The sequence below is a fragment of the Lactuca saligna genome, chromosome 8, assembly GCF_052625555.1.
Source record: "Lactuca saligna cultivar CGN05327 chromosome 8, ASM5262555v1, whole genome shotgun sequence".
In the NCBI taxonomy this organism is placed as follows: Eukaryota; Viridiplantae; Streptophyta; class Magnoliopsida; order Asterales; family Asteraceae; genus Lactuca; species Lactuca saligna.
The window spans coordinates 185,352,773-185,364,509 of NC_136424.1; the positions used below are offsets into that span (position 1 = coordinate 185,352,773).

Here is an 11,737-nt window from a genome sequence, read left to right on the forward strand (position 1 = left end):
TTTTTAGTCTTGGGCGAAAATAATATTCGGTTTATTTGTAGCTTGGACCGAAATCCAGTCTAGCATTGGGTTTGGGCCTTGAGTTTGCGGTATATATATATATATATATATATATATATATATATATATATATATATATAGGGGTGAGGAGTGGTCCGAGTGGAGGAGTGAGACACAAGTGGTGGAGCATATTCTAGAGAGAGAAAGTTAGAGAGAAGAAGTGTGTGTGTGTGTGTGTGAATCTTGTATTGGAGCATCAATCTTATCATCAATACATCATAGATTCATATTCTTCTTCTTCTTCTCCATCCTATCTTGCATCATCCGCTTAATTGAGATTCCGCACCTTCCAGTGGATCGAATTGATACATCAAGCTAATTTTAGGGACTTACAGTTGATATCAGAGCCTGGATTGTATCAATCTTTATGGCAAGATCTACAACATTTTTGCATTTTTTTCTTGAAGGATTTAAATTTTTGGATAGTTTTTGAAAAATTATTGGGGATTTGTTCTTCGTGTTTTTCATAAAAATGAGTTTTTGATCGAGTTTTAGGGATAAAATGTGAAAATTCGCGTTTTTTGGTCGTAAACAGCGAAATCCGGCAACCATTTTCGCATTCAGCATGTTTTTCCGAACCCGTTTACAGTCGCAAACCTCGTTTACAGCTGTAAACCCCGTTTCCAGCTGTAAACTCGTTTTCGATCAAATAACTTCGTTTTCGGTTCTAAGGATATATTTTTGGTTTAAAAAAATTAAATTAATTTTTCAAATTTTAAAGTTTCATTTTCAACCTAAAGTTTTGACTTTTATTTTTTGACTTTCTAAATTGACTTTTGACCTCAAAATTTGACTTTGACTTTTAAGTTTGACCTTTGACTTTTAAGTTTGACCTTTGACTTTAAACTGTGACTTTCTCATTTAACTCTCAAATTTTCACTTTTAGCTTTTCAGTTTGACTTTTAAGGTTTATAGTTAAAGGGCATTTCTAGTAAACAATCAGTTCCTCAAACATCCCGGTCAATGAAGTTTTATGTGAAAAAGTTTGATCATAAGAGAAAGGCAATGGCAACGAAAGGCATGCCATGGTCAAAAAGTTTGATCATAAGAGAAAGGCAAAGTCTGAAGTAGTTCCGTGTGCTGTTTCAAAAGAGTCAATTTGCTTTTATTGCCAAGAGAAGGGGCATTGGAGACAAAGCTGCCCTATCTACATGAGAGATCTAAAAGATGGGAGAGTCAAGACGATTGGCTCTACTTCAGGTAAAATCCACTATCTAACTCCATTAAGTTCCTATTCATTAATTCTTAATACATAATGTGATAAGATTACATTTGAATGTTTTGCAAAATCAATGAAAAGAGAGGAAGCTTGATGGAAGAGCAAAATGAGTCTGATCACGAAGAAATGGATCACGATCGCATGGATTCAAATATCAGATTTTGAGCTTAGAAAATTATGATAAAGTTGTTGGGAATATTTGATTATATAGTTTTTCAATTGATTTTGCATTGTAAGGACATGTTTTCCGCTGCTTTTATAAAATAAATTTTGATTTATCTTATTTAAGTATATCCTTGCAATGATATCATTGTGAAAAATTGATGTTTGTGTATTTATATAAATGGATGTGATTCTTAGTTATGTTATTTATGGTAGTGTCAAATTTTTATAAGTAAGAAAAGATTCCCATCATCCAAGTTTCAATTGGACAGAAACTTGGAATCATATGATTTGAATCATGTGATGTATGGAAATCTTGGTATTTAGGAAATTAAGACTAATTCCTTGATCACACAAGTATGTGAGTCAAGTAAAGGACTGAAGGAATAGAACACAATGTTGTACACTAGTCAAGTCCACCACAAATAACAATAAAACTATTCATCACAATTTACTAAAAGTCTAGTAAATGTGGTTATGCTTACAAGATTAAGTAGAATTCTGAATCATTGAAAAGGTTTCAATGAATGGCAGAACGAATAAGAAGAATCAATAAGGCAGAAAGATAAAAGCTTCTCCAATCTAAGAAGAAGGGAGAGTACTTTTGTATCGGTTTTATGATCATCTTAATGATTAAGAACAATATCACAATAGATCCTCTAAGGACATCTTAGTGTACTGGTATGGCTAAGAAGAGGAATAAGAAATTGTTGAAATGGTTAAATAAAAAAGGATGAGTCATACTTCATTCCAAAATCAAGTCTTAGAATCGCACTCCAAGATTATGATATGAGTGACACACATTCATCAAATGTGAAGTATAAAATTGTTTTCCTACTCTTACACATTTGAATTTGGTATGTTGTGATGACTTGAAGAAGCCAAAGACCAACTAAGACCAAATGTGTGTAATGTTTTGTATTGATATAGACACACACTAACTCTTGGATATTTGTTTATCAAGAAATGTTCTTGCTAAGAGAATATAATATGTCAAGAGGTCAGTGGGAGTCTGAAGATCTTGAAAGGATTCAAGAATTAATCAAGAGTAAACACTAGCACACGACTTGAGGTTTGTAACCTATTGTGTTGACAAAATTCTACATCTATGCCAATCCTGTTGAGTGATTATGCATATGAGTTCTATGAGATCTCAATAGACTGCATAAGGCAAACACCTTGTTTAATGAAAGTACATTGACTAGCATAGGTGAGTTGTTAGATAACTTGGAAGCAATGGTGGGACCCTTGATGGGAAGAAATTAAGAATGAACAAGTTATGTCCATAAGAGTTTGAATTTGCCACAAACATTATCTTCCGATTATGGTAATGACAAATTCACATGGATAGGAACACATACACCATAAAATCTAAGTGTCATAAGGTTTCTCTCCTTCATGAAAATGATTGTGAGGAAATGCTTTCACTAAGAGAGATTTTAAGGAGATAGCAACTATGTAAATTGCATTCTCAAATTCGATTATGATTACGACATCCTTTTTCATAGTTCGAATTGTGAGATTTGGCAATTAGTCTGAACATTTAGGACTTAGTAAGATAAGTTCTGAATTAGTTTAGACACACATATGAGTTGTCTAAGGAAAGGTGTGTGATTTTAAGAAGCTTAGATAAATGCTCATCGAAGCATATCATATTAGAAACAATGAACTTTGGAAGTTAATAAGTATTGATTCCTAGAAGTTTAGCTGGTTCCAAATACGTGTCAAAGCTAGTGAGAGCATAAGGGTTATGTTGGAATGAATATAATCATCATGTTAGTGGGAACATGATTATTATTTAAGTATTACAAGTTGGCAATATTAATTATAAAAAAAAAACAAAAGTTTCACTTTGTAAGGTTGCAGTGGTTGAAGAGATGTTTTTGCTATAATTAAGGGAGAGAATGTTATACTTTGTTTTCAATCTAAAAGCTTAGATCGATAAATCTAAAAGCTTAGGGAGTCCATGGGCTGCTTAGGGCCTAAGCAGTCAGATTAGGGTTTCCTTATTAGATAACCCTAATAGCCTCACTATTTAAGGATCCCTAGGGCACCAAAAACGTGGCTAAGAGTTTCCTTAGGGTTTCTACACGTTTTTGGGTGCTTCCTTTCTTCTCATTCTTCATCATCTTGCTCTTGGTGTTTGTGAGCCATTAGAGGAGTGACACTTGTGACTCTAAGTTTTCTAAAGCCATTACGAGGAGGATTTGAGATTGTTATTGCTACATAACAATCAAGGTAAGATCTAAACCATATTATTATGTTAATATTGATTATCACATGTCAGATCCAAGGTTTAAAGTCTTGGATGAATGCATGTACAATAGAGAAACCTAGATCCAAGAATTAGGGTTTGCATGAGCACATAGGATGTTCTTATGACCAAAACCCATCAATTTTGCGACAAAACCGACACAACGCTGTGCGATGTAAATCATAACTTCCTTATACGAAGTCATACAGTGTTTTGTCGCAAAACTTTATCGGGTCATAACTTATTCGTCAAATAAGGCACTGTTAAGCTAAATCTTAGAAAAATCATAACTTCCTCATACAAAGTCAGATTTGGACGTTCTTTTTATGCACATTCGTGGTTTAACATATACTACGACTTTGTCACACAACTGTATTCCACCCCCTCATTGTTGCCTTATTTGATGTATATTGTTGAGGAATCCCCTAAGCAACGTTGTCATCCCGATGAAAATCTTTAGGCTAGGTCCATTGAATTAGATGCTTTACGCCTTGTTCCCGAGTTCTACTTAAGGAGAAAGTGAGGGGTGCCGAAGAAAAATCATGTTCCCGAGTTTCATTAATGGAAGGAAAATAAGAGGAGGGAAATGATTTTGGATCCATATTTTCCTTCCAATTTTTCCTCCCAAATTGGGCGGATTTGGAAAGAAAGTGAGGGGAAGGAAAATTTTAAGTTTTATTTTCTTTTTCCTCCTAACTCAGGAACACAAAAACTTAAAATTTTCCTTTCATTTCCTTCGAACTCAGGAACACAGATTAATGATTATCTTCATTCACCTCCCTTTCTTTTTGTCAAAATTTTCCTTCCATTTCCTTTAATAAATTTACAAAAAAAAAAACTCGGGAACAAGGCGTTAGGGACAAAAAGTGAGGATAACAAGAACGAGTAATCGAGTTGATTGATTTATGAAATTAATAAACTTAATTATTGTGAGTTGAAAATCCTATATATGTGCTCACCAGGCTTCCAAGCCAGACCCACTCAGTTTCTTGTGTTCAGGTAGTTGCAAGAGAGCACAAGAGTGATGATCTGACGTGAGATCAGTGTATTACAGGCCACTAGAATAATAGATGTTGTAAGGCCTATGTAGTTTCTGTTTATACTTTTGATCTGTATTGACAATGATATCCCGATGTTTTTAATATATTGAAAATACATTTCTTCGGAAATGCTTTGATAAATTCTTTATCATATTTTTAGGAACAAATTCCACAAATATTACTTCAAAAGTATATTTTGGTTTTCAAATAATGCATAAACAAATCGGTTTTTTCTGGAAATGAAATTGAGGATGTTACATTGGCTCATGTATTCCTTCTTTCCTCGTGCGTCGATCTTCTTCCTTCTGTGTTGATCTTTTTTACCCTTCAACCTTCGATTTCAACTTCGAATTTGGACTGGACGTTGCCTTATGCCTTCAATTTTAACTTTGATTTTGAACCAGACATGATTATGCCCTATTGTCTCTCTCAACCTTAAACAATTTGTTCTACCTGTCAATCTTAGTAACCCACAAATTCTCCAATTAAGATAATTGTTTTTCTTAATATAATCAATTTAATTGCTCATATGTTCTATTTTTTGTGAATAATAATGTGTTTTAAGTGCTCATGGTTTGATTGATTTATGTGAAGAAGAGATAATTTTTTGATTTATTGTTTGATCATCTTTGTATTGATGTACTTGGTAATTTGTGTTCACCCATTGCCGGTTTTTTATTGGTTTGTGCTTGACTTGTATGTACAAAAGCAATTGTTTTACTATCAGTTTTTTATAGAATTTTTACCCCACTTTGAACTGCTATAAAATCTACATACGAGCTTGGAATGAATTGATTTTTTCCCCAAATTATAGTCCTGTACATCGTCTGCGTTTTAGGATCAGAAAATAGGTTAATTGGTTAAGATTTGGTTGAGTTATACAGCCCCAAACATGAACAGTTATGATTGTTGGTTAGTTTTTTAGTGCTTTTTATAATTTTTTCCCCAACTATGAACCGCTATAAAATCTTGATACAAACTCGGAATGAGATGATCTTTTCCCAAATTTTATTCATCTGTCTTGGCTACGTTTTAGAATTAAAAAGTAGCTTAATTAGTTAAAATTTTGTTGACGTAAACATCCCTAAACATGGGTTGTTATGATTATTGGTTAGTTTTTCTGCACTTTTTAGATTTATCCCTAAAAAGTTATTATGAGATTGAAAACCCTACGTATCTCATCAGATTTTCCTAAACCTGAGCTACTCATTTTTATGCATCACAGGTAGTGGAACCAAGACGGGTGTAGTATAATTAGAGTACGGAGTGGAATATAGAAATGTGCATGTAATATGTACTTTCAGGACCTTTTTATATTTTATACTGTAATGTATGTTTTGATATGAACGAATGACATCCTCAATGTTTTAATAAAATAGCTTTTGTTGTCTTAAAAACGATTTATTTAACTGAGAAATTTCGCATCTCAACTTATAAAGCGTAAAGAAAAATGTTTTAATTGGTTCTGAAAAATGCGGGATGTCATAGAGGGCAACAACCCTCTCTTGTTTCCCCTGCTTCTCATCGAACTACATGAGTTAAACATCCCCGATACTTGTTGTTGTTGCTTTCATAAAAAAGATTATTGCTTAACTGTTAGGATCCCTCAAAGTATTAAGGGGTTGTTTGATAGGTTTTGATTAAGTCGTATTTGATTGAGTCAATGTTGAGTCAGACACAACCATGAATATGATCGAGTAAGAGCCATTTTAAAGGAGTCGATTAAGGACTGAGTTATAGGCTTCTACATGTGACGTATACCAATTTGAATATGACTGAATCGAATATAGCTTCTTACTCGACACAATAAGAGACGGATCAAACTGCCCTAAGACATCTATAAATTAATATCGAGAACAAATAATAGTTTCTATACTTTTATTCCTTGAAGTCCGACAACACTTTTCGTTATACTTTGGTCATCATATATTTGTTCATTTTTCTGTTTGATATTTTTTAGAATATCGCTTTGAGCAAATACATGTTTTTTAATAGGTTATTACTATTTACTTGGCCACTTAATAGGATTTAATACCATTGTCTCTCTCTCTCTCTCTCTCTCTCTATATATATATATATATATATATATATATATATATATATATTGTTATTTTTAATGACTAGTCAATATATAATAAGCGATCAATATACTTAAAAGGTTTATCCATCTATTTTTTTTTTCTTTTTAATTGTATATCATTTTATCCCTTTAATTTTATTTTAGTTTTAAATAAATTTTATTTCTTTAATATATATTTATGTATATTAAATGTTTCAAATATTTATATAAAGTTTAATACAAGCCATTCTTAAATGTTTCAAATATTTATATATTACAAACCATACAAAAGTATGCAATTATGATTTACTTAAAAACTTGATAAGAAAAAGTTCAATGAAAGACTTTAGATAGGTAATGATTAATTAGGTAAACTTAGGTGTTGTTTGTTTTTCCAAAGCGAAAATTCGTGAAGTCTGCGGACCATCTCTGCAATCATATGTAGCAGAAGAGGTGGAACAAACGGCTGCAACTCATAATAAGAAACATGTTTGTTTTTTAACATCTGCAGTAAACTAAAATTTAAATAAACGAATTTTATAAACTAAAAATAGTTTTCAACTCCGAAATTTAAATAATTCTACTCTTAAAACATTGAAATAGTACTAAAAAGAACATGTAAAAAAAAAATTTAAAACTTAAAAAAAAAAAAAAACTTACAAAAATATAAAACTTTTTTAAAAAAAACTTACAAAAAGAAACTAACAACTTTATTCTAGAAAAAAAACTAATTTTAAAAAACATAAAAAAAAATAACAAAAAAAAAATTGCAAATGATGTCTACAAAGTTTGTAAAAAATTATAAATGTTAAAAAAGATGAAATTGAAACTGATAATATTATTATCAGAAACGGTAAAAAAAATCAAAGTTTTTTATTAAATCAAGTTCAAAAAAATTTATGAAAACTATAATAATAAATTGTATCAAATCCGTAAATAAAAGTATAAAAAAATCTAAGTTTAAAAAAAAACAAAAGTTAAAAAAAAATAACTTATACCAAAATTCTAAAAAAAACAATTCAAAAAAAATGAAAATCGAAGAGGTTTGAAGAGGTAAGTCAAGTGCCGCATCACGCAGCATACGTGCAGAGGTTTTGTAGTATGAAGTCTTCCAAAAAACAAACTGATGTGAGATGGAAAGTGTTGCGCGTGTGCTACACCGCACAACAGAAAGTTGTTTGAAGAGTTTTTTTTTTTAAAAAAAAACAAACAACACCTTAAGTATGTTTCAATTCATTGGCTTTTTGAAAAAAAAGCAAAATCTTCTGGATTTTTAATTTTTTTGTCTAAAAAATCAATATTTATCAAACGTTTTGTTCTGTTTTTGTTTTTTTGTTTGTTTTTTTTGTTTTTTTTTTTTCAAATTATTGACTTTTTTTAAAAAAACCAATAAGTTATTAAGTCACTCCTCAGGTTAACCATTAAAAATATAATATAATTAAATATCAAAGTTAATTAAGATGATAATAACTTTAAATCAGAATATAAATTTGTGTTAGAAATGCTCTTTTACTTAAAGCCAAAGATTAATAGTGGTTTATTGTTCAAACATTAAAGCACTAGTTGTGTGATTCATGTAGTAAATAAGTTAATTTAAAAAAAAAAAAAGTTTAAATATGAAGGTTTAAATAATTGAGAACTTTGAATCTATAAACAATAATAAAAATAATGAATTATTAAAATTGAAATATTTTTTATCTTTTAAATTTAAATAAATAAACAAAAAAACTAATAAACTTTAATTTAAAATTTATGAAATTAGAAGGTAAGTTAATTAATGAAATTGATATCTATTTATTACTATATTTAGTGTAATTGTTACATTAAAGTATTATATAAAATTTAATAAATAAGAAAATCCATAAAATGATATGTGAAAAAAAATTAATTTAAAATTACCACAAATTGACATTAGTCAAATTGAATGAGAGAGAATGCCATGTGACAAAAAAATTTATTTATTAGGAATAATGATGATTCATTTATAATAAATGAATTTTTTTTAGCACTTATCAATTTCTAAGAGTTTTGTCACATTTAATTTTGTGGGAGTTTTAAAACTAATATTTTTCACTTGTCATTTTTGGGAATTTTTGTTTTTTTTAAATAAAATGCCACAAAATTCTAATCTACTATAATAAATGAAGGTTTTTTTGCCACATATCATCTTCTCATTCATTTGGATACATGATATTTTTTAGAATTTTTAAATTTTCTATTTCCACTTGTCATTTTGTTGTATTTTTCATTTTATAAAATTAAAATTTCAAATTTAATATGTAAGGTAATATATATGTAAAGTATTTATTACAAATGGTTTATATATGTAATGTATTCAATACATTAAAGTGTCATTAATTTTAATAATTCAAAAAGTTTCTTATTTTTCTTATAAATTCAAACTATTTAAATTATTAAAATTTCATATTTTTTTTTAATTAAACCCATGTAATACATGGGTCTCACACTTAGTGAGTTTTATAAAGAAAGAGAATTATTTTAGTAACTTTTTAGTAAAGTGTTATAAATGTTTTAAACAATATTTGATTTTTCTATAAATATTCCAAAAAATTAAATTATGTTATGAAAAAATATTACTTTATAAAATATTTAATATTTAATTATTAATATTAAATTTTTATTTTTGATAAACTCAGATATCATTTAAATTTCAACCAAATTGATTTAGATAAAATAAACTCTAGGTTCTAGTCTTTTAAACATTTTTCATTTAAATTTAATTCAAGCCTTAGGCTTCAAGGGCCAATTTCGATTCCATTCTATCCAACTTTAAAACCAATACAAATTTGATAATAAAAAACACATCCAAAGTTCCAAACGCCCCAAGTTCCCAACTATGATAGGCCCAGACCATATAGATCATATGAAGCCCATAAAACCCAAAAAAAATCCTCTAAAACCCTACTTCCCATTTCCAATACCCTAAATCACATTCACATACTCAATCCTATAAAGCAGCATCGCCCTCTTCCTTTCCTACATCAACTTCTCCTTTCATCTCCGATTAAAGCAGCTCTTTTCATATTTTCCATCGATTTGTCAAGCATGTTTGATTATTGTCTTTGGAAATTTTGTTTTTGTGCGTTGATGAAGCAATTTGTGGACTAGAGTTTCTGATCTTGGGCTCTTCTTCCCATTCAGTTTGACGACAAACCCTTGGCTGTCTGAGCACATAAAAATCCATTGATTTGTTTCAATTGAAAAAAGTTTTTATTCGGAATTCGTTTTTTTTTTTTTCTTTCAAATTTGATCGGAGCTTATGATGATACTTTTAATTATCTTAGCGGATTTCAGTGAGATTTAATATACATTAAATCAATGATCTGATTGTTACACACACTGAGGCTCATAATTTTGTTTTTGAAAACTCATTTGTTATTTCCCTTTAAATTTGTTATTTTTGGTGGAATGTTAATGGCGATGATGAGGCGAAGCACCATTGGTGTAATTAGGGTAGTGGACAAAGCAATTAACGTTGTTTTGCCGTGATCCCAATTTTTAACGACTTCTCCTTCCACTGAGCTATTTTATCCATCTTATGTTTCGATATAAATAATTCAAAATTTACAGTTATAAGGCAAATTCATTCTATTTACATGAAGTTCTTTAAACACTTGTGAATTTGCGTAGATATTGAATTGTGTTGTAATTGCGTCCGTTTACCAATTCTGGAGGATTAATTTGTTCCTCACGGTGTAATGGCTTGGACGCCAGATGAATATTGTGGTGATCCTGATAAATGGTCTCTCAATGCCATTATATCCTGGAAACGCTTCATACAATTTTCAAATTTTCTACAGATCGATTAAAATGCAAGTCTAGTGTTAATAGTGTGTTTTTTATAAATCTTTATGGTTGTTTTGAATGCTTATTTGGTTTATATTCTGTATAGATACCTAAGTATTGGTTGTTAGTTTTTTTCCATTGGTATAGACTGCTCGTTATGTTTATATTACGATATATTGTTTATTTGCCATTTTTGTAATGCTCTAAGTTAGATTAAATAGCTTTTTCCAAAGAAAAATGAAATGGAAATCTGTGATTTGAAGTTGTTAAGGACCATTAATTTGTTTTGGTTTAATGATGTTAATAGAAATGAAATGGAAATCAATGTCTCTTAGTTTTATTGATGTTAATCAGTTGAAGTGTATTCTAGTTTCTAGTTTAGTTTTCTTCTTCTTCCAAGGCTGTTTTTATATGTAATTACATTTATAGAACATGTTTTAGAGCATCTAAGCCGAAATGCAAATTTTCGCTATATACTTTTTTTCGATTTCTGTACACCAATTATACTAATCGAAATTTTCGCTATATGCTTTTTGTATATTTCGGCTAAACCAAATTGCAAATTTTTGTTATGTTGTAATGCTATTTATACTTGAACACAAAGTATATAATACTAAGAGATTTTAAAATTAATTTCATAGATAAAACTAGGGGTGTTGAACGGGTAATTTTTTTGGGTTTCGGGTCGTTATCCTACCCAAACTAAATTCGGGTAATTTGGGTATCGGGTTGGGTTTGGGTAATTCGGGTATTACCCGAAATATATGATTTTTTTTTGAATTTCACCTAAAAATAAATTTAATGGAATAAATACGTCGTGCTTTATTAGTTTTGTTTATATAAACAAACGAGACATAAACGGAACGGAGTTCCTCAATAATACATGAGATATCAAGTATTTTTGTAACGATTTAATCTAATCTAATAAGATGTTAAAAAAACAAATATCTAAAGATCTTAATTTGAAAGTTTAAAATGTTTAAGATAAACGTAGTCATAAGTTTTGCCATGTTTTAAAGTTTCGTTAAGATAATAAGTTTGTTAATTGTAATGAAAACTATAATATAGAAAACTTTTAAGTTTTAAAAAACGTGATGATATATAAAAATTACTTTTAATATTGTTAGTGTCGTATT

General features: G+C 29.5%; 4 non-coding genes across 4 annotated transcripts; all 4 read left to right on the top strand.

Moving 5' to 3' along the window:
• Positions 1-9,890: 9,890 nt before the first annotated feature.
• On the top strand, positions 9,891-9,991 carry LOC145013677 (small nucleolar RNA Z157/R69/R10). The gene has a single exon (XR_013665224.1). It is a non-coding gene; the product is annotated as a small nucleolar RNA Z157/R69/R10 (small nucleolar RNA).
• Positions 9,992-10,068: 77 nt separating this feature from the next.
• On the top strand, positions 10,069-10,163 carry LOC145013682 (small nucleolar RNA R11/Z151). Its single transcript, XR_013665229.1, has one exon. It is a non-coding gene; the product is annotated as a small nucleolar RNA R11/Z151 (small nucleolar RNA).
• Positions 10,164-10,229: 66 nt separating this feature from the next.
• Positions 10,230-10,341, top strand: LOC145013684 (small nucleolar RNA Z152/R70/R12). Its single transcript, XR_013665231.1, has one exon. It is a non-coding gene; the product is annotated as a small nucleolar RNA Z152/R70/R12 (small nucleolar RNA).
• A 135-nt stretch (positions 10,342-10,476) lies between these two features.
• Positions 10,477-10,599, top strand: LOC145013690 (small nucleolar RNA snoR80). The gene has a single exon (XR_013665237.1). It is a non-coding gene; the product is annotated as a small nucleolar RNA snoR80 (small nucleolar RNA).
• Positions 10,600-11,737: the final 1,138 nt, after the last annotated feature.